The 18,698-nt window shown below is 37.4% G+C and overlaps 1 protein-coding gene across 1 annotated transcript in view; it reads left to right on the top strand.

Annotated features, from left to right (window-relative positions):
• Positions 1-235: 235 nt before the first annotated feature.
• The window catches only part of LOC112161049 (tyrosine-protein kinase CSK), a 40,402-nt gene continuing 21,939 nt past the window's right edge, over positions 236-18,698 (top strand). Inside the window, exon 1 of the mRNA XM_024296016.2 lies at positions 236-656. The gene's annotated coding sequence lies outside the window, so the exon portion shown is untranslated. The remainder of the gene's footprint in view (positions 657-18,698) is intronic.

The raw sequence follows: 18,698 nt of genomic DNA, 5'->3' as shown, positions 1-18,698 counted from the left end.
ATATTCTACAGTAGTACACTATTATAATAATAGGAAATTATTATTAATCGGGATATATTTGATACATAGGGGAGTTTTTGAGGATATATATATATATATATATATATACCATCTGTCAATTTTTCATTGACCGCTTTTTATGGGTGTCAGAACAATTAGGTTTTAGCAATTAACATAATCAAGCAGGTAATTTTAAAAATCTATTTTTTGTTATTTATTTATTTTTTTTTTGTGGAGTGCTTAAAATGTATTAAATAAAAAAATATAATAAAATTCACCACGCGTACCTTTAAAGCTGAAATCCAACAGACCGTAGAACACCTGTGGATGACAGTCTCACCTGTTGGCCACGCGGCTGTGCTCGCACACAGCTCAACCCGAGGGCTCGTGCCTGTCCCCCGGCGCATGCGCACTTGGCCGACGTAGCGGAGACCATTTCCTTCCAACAGAAGGCCTCGCAGACGAGCGCCACACACGCAAACATCCACACATATGCAGCCAGACTGGAGGCAACCTTCAACGCACAGCCACGTTTGGGATCGTTCGGTATCACCGCTGCAAACCCCGGATGCCCCCCGCCGCAGAACGTCTCGTTATGGGTCTTTCCCGCTAATTTGCGGCGAAACCTGCTCGACACCCGCGGCGGTATCTTTTGGGTGAGTTGTGTGGCCGGAGCGTCTCTGGTTGTTGCTGGAACATTTTAGCAGCCAGATGTCCGCGAGAGAGCGGTCAAGAATAACTGTTCGGGGCTTTACGTTCACTTTAGTCAGTCTTTTCGCCGAAACCATTCAAGGTCTCGCTGTATGCGGCTGATTCGGGACAGAGCTAGCGTTAAATCTTATGGAGCTTTACCGTTAGCTGCTAGTTCACGTCCCTGTGTCCATTATCGGACAGAGTCTTGCATTAGCTAAGGTTTACCGGTTTGAACCCCCTTCCACTCTCATTTCACTGCAGTTTATCTGTGGAATTAACCTCACACTGACATTTGCAAACATTATCAACGAGTTTGTGCCTGTTTTGCACAGTGCAACGCCCGCGGCGAATACGTGCCCCAAATCACCAAGTCACCCCTTTAAAAAAATTCCCTGATTCCATCATCGGACACATCAATGCTGTGTTGCATTGTCTCGACCGTTTCCTTCCATTCTCCCCCCTCCCTCCCTGCCCGCGTGCTCTGTCCGCGCGGACCCTTATCGCAGCAGCGATCCCAGCTCGAGCTGGAGCTGTGTTCTGCATTGTGCTGATGGCAGATGAGCGGTTCTGGAGGAAGAAGGGGGTTGGGTCGGACGGTGGCGAGTGTGACATTGAAGCGGTAAACAGAGGCGCACGTTCTGTGGGTTTGCATGAGCTGCGCTTTTAACGGTTCCGGTAAGCGGGAAGGAGGGAAGGATTCTGTCCGATAATGGAGCTGACAGTGTTGGCTCCGTTACAGAGGGATGGGGAATCAACCCCTTTGCGTTGCATTGTTGTTCTTTTTTTCATAATCATGTCTTGAATTAAATCTTTTCTAATTGCACATTTTAGCTGTCATGTTTGGTTTTTAGGTGCATACATGTGTACATGTGCAGAATTTTGATGATGGCAAACAGTCGTTAAATACCATTTATGCAGGTTTATCCAAAAAATATAAATGATATTTATATTTACTTGATATTTTCTATAATGACTCACATATGTCATGCAGAAATCAGTTTGATTTGAACATATTTCACATAAATGCTTTGAATTTACTCTGCATGATCGGTGTTATAACACACTTTGCATTAAGGCTTCATACTTGCAATTCATTGTCGGTTGATTCTGTTGTTGCAACTCATGAGAAATACCAAAAAGCATTAGCTTTGGGTTCAATGATTCCAGGCAGCAGTCTGAAGTTTTGAAATATACATACTTTGCAAGGCATGGCAGGACAGATAACGTCTGCAGCATCATGTCAGTTTCCACATTAATGGAAGGAGTTAAGGGGACAGCGGTCTAAAAAGCTCTGCTTCTAAACCGGCTCCATCATCTGCAATCTTATCCTGGCGCTGTTTTCAGAGGGCATATATGACAAGTGCGTAATCTCAGAATCTGTGCATGTTAGCTGATTTATTGGCTCATTTTGTTACTTGTTTTAACTCTTAATTGTCTGAGCAGCCTTAAAGTCTCACTCTGATTATTTTTGAGCTATTTAAAAAGTGGTCTTTTAATGATATTATACCGTTTTTAGCCAAAGGGAAAAAAAAGCTGTTTTCTCTGTCAGATTTTCGGTTGTAGTTCATTAGAAATTTGTTTGGAGTAGACTCTCGCTCTTCCTACCATCCATTTGTTTACATGCTCCTCACAACCTTTAAATAAGATTACTGGTGCAACAAAAATAGTGAGCAATATTTGAGCTATCCAGGCATTTGAGCCAGATGGACAAGGAAAACGAAGCTGTGCATGGATCTATTTGTCTGCAAGTGAATGCGTCAGAACAGGGTAGCTTCTACATCATACCTACAAGCTATTTCCAACAAAATTTTTTCGTCTACTCGTGATTTACAGCGATTCGAATAAAAAAAATACTCAGAAATGCAATTTTTGGCTTAATTTTTTTATATATGTTGTCCAATCGTGAGAAAAATGCCACAAGAACATATTAAAAACACCAAAAATGTGATTATCATCAAGGTGGGTCTTTAACCCCTTGACGCCTGAATTTATTTCCAGCTATGGGAAAAAAATAGCTTATGCTTTTGCTTTTAAATAGGTGCTACATTTATGTCATTTTAGACCCAAAGTGGTTTGTTGCATATTTGTGACAACAGGCAATAAGGGGTTAACTGGTGGAAGTTTTCCTGTTCTTTGTTGCCTGTCCTCCACCTGTCTGATGGTTGGGTGTCGGTACTCTTCTGGAGGTTCAGCTTTGAAGACAACTTGAGCCTGCAGAGCACATCTTACAAGAATGGCTGCATCTTTGCTGTCCTCTAATTAGCGTCAAGTTTATTGGTAGAGTTGGGAGAATAGTGGTCTGGTTGATCCGTGAAGATTGAGCCGTGCTACTGTCTCGTGTTGAGCTTAGAGCCAGGCTTATGTGCTCAGCAGGAAGTAATGGCTTCTCTGTCTGTACACTGACCATCTCATTGCACATTTGAAGCCTGTCCAGAGCCCTGCTGACCTCGACACAATGGCCATGTTTAGCTCACCCCCCACCTCTCCACTCCGCCGCCCTTCACATCTTGCCTCTGTCTTTTTTAATCAGCGAGTGCAATAACAGTGGAAGGATTTGTGAATCTGTTGCACAGCTTAAAAGCGTGCTAACACCCGTGACCATCAGGACCTCACAGCTGCTGTGAGATGCATCCTGCAAGGTAGCCTGGAAAGCATTGCATGTGTCTTCAGCCTTATTTATTTTTGGGGACGTCTGCTCCTCAGCAGCCTGACGTGGTGTCACTAGCTGTAGAATAAATGCCTCATCAGAGCGAAGTCTTTTACCCAAGCTCGCACAATGCAGGATATCTGCAACCGATGCAGGGATATACTGAGACGCACATTGTTATTGTAGACTTGCTATGCAAATTCTGAAAACTGCCATGGTCTAGCAACATTTGAAGAGAATTGGAAAATGAAACCAAGCTGCACCTGCACCCCTTAGATTTTTCATAAAAATATAACAGAGCTGCTTCATAACCACTACTTACTCTGTTGGTTTTCTGGTGGCACAGTTTTTTTTTGTTTTGTTTCAGCTGTGAAGAAGTCATTTGACTTCTATTGTAGGCATCACACATGTTTATTTTTAAGGATGTTAGTATGTTTTGTGCCTGACTGTACTCTAATCTGATCATAATAGTTATTTTAGCTCAAATGCATTTTTTTTAATATGCAAGTTGATGCTGCAACTTATCTAGTCTCAATTTTGGAAGTTGGCCTTTTGTTTTTAATTTAATTGACTATTGTACACAAAATAGTAAAAGTATCAATGCTGTGGTCCTCTGGTTTCACTTCTGCGCAACATTTCCTCACCTAAGCGTAAACTGTGGTCAGCATCGCCTTATAACAAAAACAAAATGGTGATTTCCAGACAGAACCCATTTCTTCATATTGAGTTGGTGAATTTTCTAATTTAGTCTTCCTGGTGGAAGACGGCTTAAAGTTGTGAATGCAGCTCTGCTGCTTCGCAATCAAATTAGTGAAGATAGAATAATGCTGAGAGATGCACTGGCTTATTATTATTGTTTATCCTCCGTAGCTATATCTCTACCCTTTCCTCTGTTTGCCACCTGCTGAGATGTGATACAGATTGATCCCTTTCTGCTCCACAGAACGATGGGTTTGTGGCTTAGACCTTAAAAGTGAGTTCAGCTCCAGCTGAGAAGTGGTGAGACAGTTTCTTGGTGGGGAGGAGGCTTAGATGCAGGTCTAAAATGTGTTTTGGTGTTTTAGACTCCAGAGGATTCTCACTAGAGAAAAACATTAATGCTGGATATTCACTCCTATGTTCAAGGTTTAACTTGGCATAATTAAATCAATTATTTAGGATTTTAAAACTAGAAAAAAGCTGTCAAGGTCATAGCCCTTTTATTTGATTTGATCGCAAGGTTTGTTCTGTAAATTGATTCAATTTAACTACATTGTGGTTGGTTATTAAAAAAATGCATGAATACAATATACTGATGACCGTTGGAGTAGTTTTTAGGTGCAGAAATATTAAAACGAATCAATTCAAATCAATGTATGGATTTAGTGGATGGATGTCGCATCCCCGTAAATATTAACAAATCAATAGTTCTTTTTAAACCCAGCTGTATATGCAATTTTACTATGTTTTTCCACACCCTGGTTTGATAAAATACAATACAATGTCACAAGAAGCCCCAAACCAGAACCCTATATTTTTTTGTAGCAGAGTTTTGCTCATCTTTTACTCTCCACTGCAGACACACTTAAATGTGTCAGCTCCATGACATCAGTCTGTCTCTTGAAAGGCTTCATTTGAATTATTGAGGTAAATGAGAAGTGTTTGGTAAGGGAAACAGTTGGACACTTCCTCTTGGAGGCAGCAGTCCAGCAGCAGCAGCAGCAGCAGCTGTTCTTGTGAGCTCAGTTCCATGTTTGTGTGAGAAACGCTTGATGAATTTCACAGACTCAAACTCTTTCAGTTATGTCTTCATTTTCTTTTGGAAAAAAATCAAAATTTTTCAGATTTTGATATGGTTATTGCCATTTTATCCTACTTATTAAACTCATTACATGGAGTCTTATCAGCTCTGTCATTTTTCTTCATCATATCTAAAGCTAAACAGTTCTCTGAAAAGTCAAAACACACATCTGACTAGCTTGTAAGCATTTGTTTTTACTTTTTTACGGTTGAGAACTGAAAAATCTTTAGATTGGGAGGGATTTTTTTTTTTAATACTATACACAAGTAAATATTTCTGAAATACTTGTTCTTAATTTAAGATAAACTATATGTCCTTTATTTTGACATTGGGTTAAATGATGTATTGGATGTAGTGCTCTGAAATGTGCCATCCATATACATTTCTTAATTACAGATTTTCTCTACATTTTCTATACATATTTTTCTATCAATAATTTGCAGTTTGCAATTCGCCTCTGTTATTTTCCCCTCAGCTTCAAGTAATATACATGTTATCTATTGTAAATGCATGTTGATGTTTTAACCTTATGTTATTTAGCCAACAGTTAACTAGCAAAGATGTTTTTTTTTTTTTGCATAAAGAAAATATTGTTAAAGTTCAAGTTTTACATCTTTTTACATAAAAAAAATGTTATAGTTTTCATTGACTGAGTAAAGAAGCTCTGATTGCCAAGTATGTTCCTTATTATGAATTATAACGTTTGGCAATATTTTTTGTATTATTATTTGCCTAAATAAAAGGCCAACACATGACATGTATTTTAATTAGTGCTGTCAATCGATTTAAAAAAAATCAAATTTATTATGCTTTTGGATTGTGATTAATCACAATGTTTTATTGGGTACATTTTTATAACAATTTGCAGTTTTTGAACAAATACAGGCCAGAGTGATTTTTTTTATTTTTATAGTCTAAAATTTTTGAATTTAAGTTTTAACTCGGATATTCCAGAATTTTTATTTTGTGCGTACCAAACACGTCAACAGTAAGATAATTAGAATTCTTTAGACTTTCATGTCTGCAGTATTTGTCCAAGAAAACAAAGATGCCTACATACAGCCATAAGAAACAAACATTGTGTTTCTGCACTTTAAATGAACTTGTACTATGATCCGGGTGAATACTCGATTCTGATTGGCTGCTGTGTGTGGATGTACACCTAAAAAAGAAGTTCCGGTCACATAGCACAGATTGTTCTGTATCACTTCACTGGCCTCTTTAAAATAAACGTTTGCTTTATCATCTGGACTAAAACAAACGGAAAGATGTGAACTTTCTCTCTGAACTGATGCTTTATTTGACCTTTCGTGACATTCGGCATATATATCGCTTTCCTTTGCAGTTGAAGTCAATTCAGTCGGCGCAAAGGCATGATGTCATGTTAACGTCACGATGTGCCACACCACCTATCAAATACTGATTTTTGTTAAATAAATAAAAAAAGCGATCTATGCAGAAAAAAATAACAAGAATAAATTACTAAAATTCAGTTGAATATTTTATAAGTGACCATGGTATAAGTGGGATAATACCCTTCTAAACGTACATTATCATAAATTGATGCATGCTGTGGAAGCCTGAACGTCCTCCACACCGTCTTGAATGGTTGCTTAATGAATTATAAGTAATTTGCGTTAATAATAAGAATGCGTACATTTTCTAAAAAAAGAAATTGGGTACGTTAACATTGTCTGTCCTAAGTTTAAGTAAAACGTTTGGTTTTTGAAAAAATGCCACTTTTTGTCTCAAATCCCAACAAAAATTGACTGAAAATAAAGATTAAAAAAACCCTGGAAACTATTTGCAACTTTATTAAGAAGTGAAATAAAAATGTTCAAAGTGTTCGTATTTTAATGAGGACTGTGGCTAGACTCAGAAGAACCCACCAATCTTACATCACGCCACAGTATCATGCTGTGCCGTTACAAACACATGGCTTTTTTTGAAAATAAAAAGTACTGCATACAGGGTTGTTTTTTTTTTTCTCTTTTTTTGTGGTATTTTTTTTCTAAATTTACCAGTTACTCAATGGTAAAAACTGTGCCTACTTCCTGTTTTTCATCATAAACGTGGGGGATTTGACCTTTTTAAAATGCCTATAATGACTTCTAATCTAAGATCCACCAAAAAGATGCCACTTTGGGAGCGAAGCCGACAGATGTTTGGTATGCTGAAGGCTTTAAGAAAGTAAAATAATGGGTTCAACTGAAGTTCTGAAAGATTAAAGTTTTTCATTCAAGCCACGGGTCAGTGAGGGGTTTGTTTCCACCCTTTAGTTGAGTTCTATTTCTTTTAAGACTTGTTTTCTTGGACAGTTTCTTTCACATTTTCTTCATAATAAAGGACAAAAGCGCTGTGCTCAGCGGGACTTCTGGGGAATGAAGGTTCAGGATCGAACTGATTATCCTCTTTCTTGAACTTTTGAAGTTGCTTGTAAGTCTATAACACGTGTTCCTCCGGAAGGAAGGAAGTGCGCTCTAATTAACTTGTGCTTTACGATTGTCAGTTCACCTAGAATCATGCGTGTCACATGCTCACAGCGGGGAAGTGTTAAGGAAGGCTTGCAGTCAGCATGAAGTGAAGCTATTTCCTTTCATTTATGAACACAATATTCCTTCCCAAAGTGATCTTTACAGACAATAGGCATAATCCCTCATTTTATTAATGACGACGATGTATCATTCATCATGGAGTCTGACCACATCCTCTTATCAGTTTCTTCAATGCAGTCCGGGAAGTTTTGTGCAATTGAGTCATAAGCTAGTCTTTAAAGATTCAAGAAACGTCCCTGCTTTCATTCTGTGGCCTTCATTTGCAAAACATTATGTATAAACAATTTGTCTTGCATTTGTCGTTTATGCAAAAGAAGCATCTTTCATTTTTGTTTGTATATTTACAAATGACTTTGTGGAGATGACAAAGAATCACAGTTTTAAATAAATGTCTTGCATCTAAATGGATAAAGTCTCTTTCTAAGTAAAGTGTTTATACAAATTCTAATCTATTGTCGAAATACATAGAAAGCAGAAGACATCACACTGATGACCAACTAGAGTCGATCATGATGAATGATGAATTATGAATAAAATGTCAGTTTATTTATGACCTGTGGGATTTGTATTTGAGCCATCATTTGTCATCTATTTGAATTGGTTCTGGTATGTTTGGAGGTCAATTTTATTTTAACTGTATTGGTAGATGTTCAACTGGTGAGACATCTTCATAATTCACCAGCTAAGGTGAAAAGCAAGTTTTTTTTTTTTTTTTTTTTTTTTTTAAGTGCTTAGATTGATAAGTTGAGACAATTTTATCTTCATAGATTTTTTGACACTGCTTTGACAGTCTCTAGGATATTTGTTTGCCACACAAATTAAGATTATTCTTTACAAATAAGATGTTTACTTTTCTGTTGTTACTTTCTGTTCTGTTACTCTGTTTCTTTTTTTTGCTTTTAAAGAATTTTCCTTTATTTTCTTTTTGTTTTACAACATGAAAATAATACGGTTATTAAATAGTTATAAATAAGAACTGTTTTTGTTAATAGTTTTGAGAATGTGGCTGATAACAATTATTTAAACGAATCACACAACCACACTGAATCATGGATTAAACTGAAATCTATTCATAATCAAACTAAATTATTTATTTTTTTGCAGTAAAACCCAACTATGTCAATGGGTTTAGCAGTAGGTGGAACGCTTTGGATGTCCATTTGTGCCACCGGTTACACTGTAGCATGTAGTTGCTTTCTGGCATCATTTTTTTTATTTTCTTTTCTATTCATGCCTGATTTTAAAATGTAATTTTATGAAATAAACTGTTAATTTAGCTAAAAAGAAATATCAATTTGTGGCAAACATTACATGGAAGCAAAGGATTTGGGTTGGATTTACTCACAATATTGCAAAACATGAGAAGGAAAGTGTTAAAAAATAAATAAAAAAATAACACCAAGGCTGAATTTAATTTAAAATTGGAATTTAAAATTTGAATGTTTCCAGGTGTGTCCTACATTTGCACTATTTCAGTTGGTTCAACACTGTCTCTAGTCTAGTCTAGTCTGGGGCGGCTGTGGTGCTGGGGCGGCTGTGGTGCAGTGGTAGGGCGGTCGACTCCTGATCAGAAGTGAGCTGGTTCGACTCCGCCTTGCCCGCCCATGTGTCGAAGTGTCCTTGGGCAAGACACTGAACCCCGAATTGCCTCTGGTGGGAGGTTGGCGCCAGTGTTCGGCAGCGGAGCCACCACCAGTGTGTGAATGTGTGTGTGAATGGGTGAATGGGTCTGTGACTGTGAAGCGCTTTGGGCCCTCGAAGGAGGGTAGAAAGCGCTATACAAGTATACGCCATTTACCATTTAGACTAATTAGAGGCCAGGATTGGCCTTGTAATTCTCTTCACCCTACATGTGTTTGTTAAGTTTTCAGAGGTTTTAACAGTGAAGCTCATTATCAACGAGGATGTGGCTGTAGTTTGTAATGTCCAGAAAGTCTCAGACACTTTAAATTCAGCCAGATGTTCCCTGGAGACACACGGAGGGGACGGTGTGCATGCTGGAGATTATGGCTGAGTCCAAGTTCTCTTCTTCTGCTGACATGCTGGTATTTCTCAGGCTTTTGTTGCTGTCGGGATCATGTGTCTCAGACAATCTCCTGACATTCATTCTTTTTGAATGAGCACGTCACTGCACATTTTATAAAATGTCTGCTTTTCATTGCAATAAAAACATATTGGAAAAGAAATACAACACTGATTAGTGTCAATTTGTTTTTTTATCTTAAAGAAATCAGCTAAAAAAAAGACTATTCTGTTGTTTGTTTTTATGACATGTTGGTTCCTGGTTGCTTAGTGAATAAATATCACATGCAAACTGTTAGGCTTTTGCTGAAGAACTGTCCATTGTTCTCTGCAGACAGTATTTAGACCTGATGCTTTTTTAGCAAACATTAGTTCACCATTATTCAAAAAACTCTTCTGTGCTGCCTTTTGTTATCATCACAGTTTTTTTTTCTATGAAGGTGTTATAATTTCAGTAATGTCCCACCGAACAGATGAAAATAGATTAGTTGTTTGTATCCTACATGTGTTATTCAGTCAGGAAAAGACTCATTCAAACACTTCTACGTAGCATCACCACGTCTGTTGCCTGTAACTGCAACCACTTGTGCATGAATAGCAGTTGCATTGTGGTATGGTGGAAAGTGTTGTTTTTGTCTAAAATTAGACGAGCTCACACATACCCATCCTCAGACTTTTTTTCTGAATAGAAGTAACCGCATCAAAGCAACATTCTGGTGATTTACTTCTGACAAATTCCCCTTTGAACTAATTAGGCCACATTTCTTCCTCGCGCCTATGAAAAGAAACTAATGACCTAGTTAGTATCGTCTCCTGGGTTGTTCTATTGTGTCTGACTGGGATTATAATTCTGACGGAAGTTTTTGCGGAGTTGTTAATCCCCTTCACTGGATTGAGGTGATTCTACCAGCCAGATGTTTGGTGTAGCGTGTGGCTTGAGTGATTCTGGGATTGCCGTGAGCCTGAAAGCATGACACAGCAGTTGTGCACAGAAAAGTCTCCTTCTCTAATAAACTGTTAGTTGTTGTTAAAACATGCACAGTTCATCTGCAGTCAGTCACTGTGATTAAAATCTGTCTTTGTAAATGTGCGTTGTGGGCAGACGAACACGTCTGCATATGAAGACGCACAACACACCGTCTAAGGAGGCCGTCCTCACTTTACTCTGAGGGCTAATGCAAGTATGTAGTTGAGGATTAATAATTCAGAATGTTGCCATAGATGGGTGGAGCTTTCATTATTCATGGTAGATTTTGGAACTGACAGATGACTGTGGTTTATATTGAGAACGAGCTGAACCAGACTAAGCTACTGAGCTATCTTCAAGGCTTTTATGGCTTTTTTTTCTTCTTTTTTTTGTCTCACACCCATCAACCACTCTGAATCCTCTTTGCTGTTAACCTCCTCGCCCGATCTTTGCCTTCTCCACTTGTGAAGATATTTTCTTTCACACTTCTCCAAATATGTGTCAGACAGCAGATGACATTTACTTTTATCTGTTTCATTCCTTTTGTTATTGGAATTTAAGCTTGTACCCCCCCCCCCTTTTTTTTTAACTAAAATGTTATTTTGCCATTCTAAAATAATGGATCATCCAATAAACAGAGCTTTTTTTAAGACTCAATCCAATAAAAATTGTGTTTTTTTAACATGTACTTGTGGGAATTTGTGATAATAATATATTGAGAACATTAAACTTTAATTTGCATTTACGTTTTTTTCTTTCTTCCAATCATTGCGAATCAGGGATGCCAATATCAATACTGATATCGGCGCTGATATTTGGTATTTTTACACATCGTTTCTGTCTTTTTCATTTTTTTTTTTTGTCTTACGGGCCGATATTGAACTGGTTATTTTTGGCTCGGAGTCTGCTGCACCTCTGTCTTTAGTGGTGAGTTCAGGGGGCATTGGACTTCAATAGAAAAATAAGAATGTTTGAATATTTAAAACTGATATAGTGGAAATGGAAAAAAGCAAAATATGTATTACATGTGAAAGTTGTCTTGATTGGTTTGATTTAAAAGAAATAATATCAACTTCTGCTTCCTAAATGCTGTAAAATAGCATATTTAGGGGCTATTTCTTTTGTTTTTTTATTTTTAAAATAAATTGTCAATGTTGGAGACTTGTTGTTTGTATTATTGTAAAATTTGATGAAAATGTGTTTACTTTAACAGCAAATTAATGTCAGCTTGAGGTTGTGAGGTCTGTAAACTAGACAGCTAAACAGCTAAACAGATGGGAAACGGGAAGTGGGGATGTGCCTGCTTTTCCTCCGATGGTCCTGCCCACAATTTAGAGATGCGTTTCTCTGCAGAAATTATGTCCTAGAAAACATATAGGTTTCTTGATTTTTGGCAACAAAAAAAAAAATGGCAAAACCCAACTGGGAGTGCTTTAAAAATAGCTCAAAAGATGATGGAATGGGTCTTAAAACGTGATTTACCATAAAGTCTGTATCCTCTCCATTTCTTTTTTGTCTACTAGGTTGGCTTTTATCTTGGCAACAAGAAGTTCTGAAACTTTTTTTTTCATCTGGATTTCTCACCAACTAACTTTATAATTTCTGCTCTAAGGCATAATAGTCTTAACAACATTTGCAATTTGTGTCTTGCCTGTAGCTTCTCTTTCTCTCGGTTTCTCCTCTTTCACTCCCTTCTTTTTTGCCCACTGAGTCAGATTTTTCTTCAAGCTGTCAGTGCTCCTGCTACTGAATGCAGCTTTTATTAAAGCGATTTGGAGCTCCAGTTGCTGTTGATGTTGCCATATTGTACCAGCTCCCCGCTGTGGCTGTCTCTAATGAGATGCTTTGTGTTGCCGTCTTCCAGCTTCGCCACCTTGTCGTCTTCTTGGTTCTGAATGGTGGAGTTGTCATAAACCGCCATCAAAGGGAGGGGAAAAAGTAGCAACAGCAGACTGTGTTCTGGCTCTTTCCTGAGGGTCTCTCTGGCCTCCTGGGATAGTTAAGCCACCTCCAGTTTGTGTGTTTGGATGTTAGGATTTTGCATGCATTAGTCTGTTGTTAAAAATGCAAGTGCATGCAAGCGGCAGCATATATTAACATAGTTTGAACTTCTTCTTTTCAAATACATTTTTTCTTTATGGTACACTTCACCGTAGTCATGACGACATGCTTGCATAATGAAGTGAACGCCAAAATAATTAAAGGTTAAAATATAAAAAAGAACAGTTTGGATCATTCACTGTAATTGGGCAATCTGATTGACAGGACAAAGATGGTGATTGGATAATCAGTTGAGTCAGGTTGTCCTCAGCCATATATTTCAAACTGAAGTTGGACACAGCCATAAATATCTTTAAATTCATAATTTATTAAAAAAAATAAATGAAGGGTCATACACTACTTCCCCAACAAATAGGGGATTTCAGTTTTGCCTTGTTTTTAACCTTCCCTGTACCCCATCAACCAAAAATAATCCAAAACAGCAAGTAGTCTTGGATTATATGGAGTCCCTAAAAGGTATTAGTAAAAATATTTTTGTTTTTATACTAAAGAAGTGTATTGCATGTTTTTTTTCTTTAAATGCTTCATATATTTTTCTTAAGTCAGCTGTTGATGATGGTAATTATATAGTAGTTATTAAAATTTTCTTAAAGTTCTGCAGTGATCTGGATTTGTTTGTTAGAATGTAAGAAAATCTTTTTCTCTGCTTTCTTCTAAAGTCTTTGGACATGCTTGATTGAAAACTTTGTGTTATAGAATTTGTCCGCCATGTTGGAGGCCACAGAGACATTAGCACCATACTATGTAGAAAAAAACAGATAATAAATAATAATAAAAAAAAGCAGATCTTTTCATTAAAAACACAGTGGACTGATGAGATTTGAACAAGACCAAGTTTAGATTATGACACTTCAGAGAATGAACCATTGATCCCTAACAGACCATTGATTTGGTGCCACTTCTGCTTTGTTTATGCTTTTCCCTACATTAATACAATATTATTTTTGTATTTTCCTTTTGCACATTTTATTAAGTGCTTTAAATGTGGTTTTATGTTGTTACTCAGTTATTACATTTGGTTAACTCATTCAAATTTTAAAAGAGGAACACCATGCAGTTACACATTGTATCATTAAAACTGAAACAATAATATAAATGACCTTGTATGTGTGTGTTTGTAAGAAAGACATATGAGTAGTGTTCTGCAGGATCAGCATCAGAAGAAATAAATGCACTTTGACTAAATTAAAAAAACAAATCTAGAAGATTTTATTGACACAAAACATTTTGGTTCTTCGTGAATTGAAAATCAGGCATGCTTTGTGTTTTGTATTTTTATTGATTTTACTTCAAGAAAGCAAAACTGGAACTATAGGTCGAAGAAAGAATTGTGAAAGGTGTGTACAAACTCAGGCTGGGGAACTTATTTCATTGTTATGTATAGTATGTTTTTTTTTCTGTGTGACACTTTGCAATATTGTATACATGTGAATTTCAGTACTTTGCAGTCTTTCAGATGGTAGATTACACCTAAACTGTAAGTGTATTTTCATGGTGTGATGTGTGGCTTATGCATTTTTTATGCATATGTAACATTCATTAATCAAGCCTCAGGACTGTGGCCACTGCAGTGGAAATGTTTCTGTACTTAACATCTCTTTAAATTGAAGCTACTACCTTTTTGCTTTGCTACAGTTTTGAAAACATGGAAATGAAGAGGAAGCTTCTGCAGCAAACTGTTCCAGCTGTTAGGAAGTTGAGGTCTGCTGCATATGCTGCCTCGTTGGGTCTCTGAACTATGAAGCATATTTTGCGTATCATAAAGGCATGACTGGTAAAGCTTTGAAAGCTGCACACAGTAACACGGTTAACTTTAATCTTGTTTATGCAGGAGCTCTGTGCGTAACACAGCCATGCACACTCAATGTGTCCTGGAAAAATGTCAGATATTTACAGGGTGGTCTATCTGACTTTTTTAAAAAGTGTTAGTCATTTCCTCTCAATATTAAACTGCTGTTGCAGAGATCTTCAGGATAAACTCCTACAACTTATCATCTATCGTAGTCCAGTCTTGAGTGACCTTCATGTGTGTAATAGTCTTAAAGTTCATAGTAATCTAACATTAAGACCCAGTCCAAACAACAAACTGATCAAAGTTGTTTGAAGTGTACAAAAATGCAACCAAGAAAGAACAATATCCACTCCTACAAACAAACAAAGCCAATAAATGTGTTTCTGTGCATCTCTTTATTCTACACCCTGCATAAAACATTCTTTATTACAAATTAATCCATTGCTTTATTTATTTAACTCATGAAATTCTGTACCTCCAGAACAATACTTTCATTTGTGAATCTAAGCCCATTAACTTTTATGCTAATTCAGTTTTAAAGAATTAGTTTGATTAAAAAAAAAAAAAAACTCTTCGAATTTTAGTGTTGCCTTTTTCGTGAAAGAAAGAGAGAACTATGATGATTTATAGTGCGACTTTTTTACGCTTGGAAGCCAACCTTCAAAAAGTGTTGATACTTTGTGACCAGCTGTATGTAGTCCGACTGATAGAAATAGTCTAAAAATGAAATAGGGGGCTGTTTTTGCTTCTGTGATTCTTCAGGTTGTTTTTTACGTTTCATAAAATGAGAGGCGTCACTACATCAGATGCCTTTCCCTACACAACCCTGTATTTTATCCAGGCTGGGGACAGGCACAGGGAGGCCCAAACCCCTTGAGGCTGCATGGCAGTAGCATGAAAGGTCTTGCCTAGTGACCCACAGTGGAGTTAGATCATCGGGTCCCCAGGAAGCGAGCTCTGGTTTCCCACTGAGCCATCCAGGTGCTTTGTGAATGATTCACTGTCATTTGTTTGAATAAAAGTTATCTGTAAAAATTGCATTCTGGAACCAATAAACAAAAACAGTTTTTACATAACTATTTATTTCAATGGAAACAAACTTTCATTGATAAAAAATGTTATTTTTCATTAATAACAGAAAATCTTGTTTTTGCATTTGTGATTCTTGTGATAAAATGTGGTTTTCCAGTAAGAAATTAAGATTTATGAATCATCTGACGTTTTAGCCATTTGTAAACTGTCTGAATCAGCCATTAAGTAGGAGTCTTTTTATTTTTTTATATATATATTTGTGCTTTAAAGATAATGCAGTTGTGGATATGACACCAAAGTTTTCTGACTATAAGTGGAAAGATCATATCAAGAAACACAAAGATGTTCTCCAAACACACATGCAATTGAAAATACAATGATGAAAAGACTCCAGCCTGCCTCCGCCTGCATATTGAATAGATATAAATAGCCAGGCCAGGATGGACCACAGCACACAGAGCTCAAACAATACGCAGTCATCATTATCCTTCCTCCCCCTCTGCTTTCTCCGAACCAGCAGAGCTCAAAGGGGCTGGAGGGGGGAGAGTAAAGGGTGGGTGGTTATTCTCTCTCTCTCTCCTTTCCTTCCACTTCCTGCCTCCCTGCTTTAATAGTTCGTCATCAGCAGCGAGCCCCGGCCTGTCACTTGTTACGTCAGGATCTCTGTTCGTCTGGCTGCGGTGGGGGACATTTCTCTCTTACACTCTTCTTTTTTTATTCAGCTGGACAAAGTCCAGCTTTGGATTACATGTTCACCACTATAATGCTTATTTTAAGAAAAATTAGGCAATCAGTTTCTATTATCATTTGTTCTTTCAAATGATATTTTTAAATGTACTTTCATTACACAGTTATCATAGTAGTTGCTCTGAATTTGTAAGGATGATTGTTGCATCTATACCCGGAACCTCAAATATCTGATGAGTAAAACTTTCTGGTTGCCTGTGATAGTACATTAAATTTAAGTTGTTTTTTTTTTTTGTTTGTTACATAGACATGAATGAATCAGTTCATTCATATTCTCTCCAAAAGCATTCATTCATAGTCATCATTCATACCCTGTTTTACTGTTTTTTTTGCTTTCTGCTAAATAAATGGTAAAATAATAAATGTATATAGCGCTTTTCTACCTTACTCAAAGGCCCAAAGCACTTTACAGTCACAGACCCATTCACACACACATTCACACCCTGCTGCTGAACACTGGCGCCAACCTTCCACCCGAGACAATTTGGGGTTCAGTGTCTTGCCCAAGGACACTTCGACACATGGGCGGTTAAGGCGGGAATTGAACCCACAATCTTCCAATCAGGAGTCGACCGTCCTACCGCTGCACCACAAGAGAGTTCAAAGAGAATAATGTAAAAGTTTTTGTCCAAACTGGTTGGAAAAATGTGTCGTATTGTAGATTATCAGTACACCATCACAAATCATGAATGCACTGTATCGAAAAATGACAAGTACATTCTGATTATAACAATTGCATAAAAGGCTAAATGCACATTTTTCCTCACTTTTATTTATTGTCTTGTGAAAATGTCAAACTCAAAAGTCCCGTGTTGGTTGTCTGTTTGTCACAGTCCTATCTGAAAACTCTGAGGATGGTTCCCAAAGCAGAAAGTTGGAAAAAAACTCATTTGAGCATATCCGACATAAGTAAAAACTTAAGGGTGTTTTCAGACTGGACACATTTGGTTTGCTCAAAGTAAATCAGAATTTGTTTCCCCTGATAATCCAGACCCTTTTTTTGTCTGAATGCACTCAAACAGACCCAGACTCTGACCCATCTATTGAAGTGGTCTCGGTTAGTTTCCAAGTGGACTGAGCTCTGGTTGGTTCTAAGGTTCTTCAGTCTGAATAGGCTCTGCGCTCGGAGCAGAACAGCTGGACCAAAATGGCCACCGAAGCTGGACATTACGGGATGTAAACAGAGTAACTCAATGAGTGAAGAGCTCTTTAGTCACGTGGTTTTTTTCACAGGCTTTGGTTCCAAACAGAAATGTGCGTTTAAAAGACAGTCTGAATACAGACCAACCACAAATTAAGCAGATTCGGTCTGGACCAACTGACAGTACGCCCCAAGTCCAGATGACCTTTTATTTTTCAAAAATTTACTTTTCCCACTACGTTTCCTATACAGTTACTTACAACATATCCCCTGAATAAGACTGGGTTGATCTCATCCACAATAGGCAAGCAGCTTTTGAGAAGAAAATAACTATTATAGCAATTATTGGAAAATGGAAGAAATACATCACTTACAATTCCTCTCCACCTGGAGCTCCAAATATGACTGCCAACATTTTTTCCCCACTAAACCCATGGTCAGATTTCTGTACTTTCCTTCTATTTCTTCTTGCTGCTACATTTTAGAAATCAAACTATTGAGCTTCTGTCAAGTTTGTCAGTGATGAGCTTTAACTTTTAGGTAAAAAAAATATTTCAAGTACAACATTCAGATTCTTTACTCTAATGACAATCAGCTGTAAAGCAAGAGGTGTTCTGCAGACTGTAAAAACTGTTTTGTTTGGACCTTTTCCACATTTGGTGATCACACGTGTATTATTAGAATATTTTTCTGTCAGGCACTCTGCTCTCGTATAGGTAACAAAAAGGGTTTTCCTAATCGCCGTTTGTCACTGAACAAGCAAAACAGTGATTTCAAATATTTGGGTCTCCTTTTGTTTTCTCATGTGAAAGCGTAATATATCAGAAAGAAGTAAGTAAAATATAGCTACATAGAAAGCAGTAGGAAGACGGGTCAGCTGAAAATATCACCAGCATGTTCTCTTGCATGATTGATCATTTTTTTATTTAGCAAATTAGAATCCAGTCGATTAACTATGATGCAATTGTCAGAACCTTATTGTGGCTTTTACTGTATACGTTTTTATATACCGTGTAGTATTAGGATTTAAGCTGATATTTCAGTGAACAACCATAGATTTGGTGACAGATGGCATATCAGGTAACTGCTGAACAAATCACTTTGAAACCCAGAAAATTGTGTGGCGTTCTTTCTCTACTAGGAATTCAAGAGGAATGTTGTTTACAGATGAATTTACATAATGCCCTTCTTTGTTGACGGCGATGCCAGCTGATGCTAAATGCTGGTTCAGTAAAGTGAATTTCCAGCAGACAATTCATGA

This window comes from Oryzias melastigma, linkage group LG3, assembly GCF_002922805.2.
Source record: "Oryzias melastigma strain HK-1 linkage group LG3, ASM292280v2, whole genome shotgun sequence".
NCBI classification, from domain to species: Eukaryota; Metazoa; Chordata; class Actinopteri; order Beloniformes; family Adrianichthyidae; genus Oryzias; species Oryzias melastigma.
This window is presented reverse-complemented; position numbering and strand designations above follow the sequence as displayed.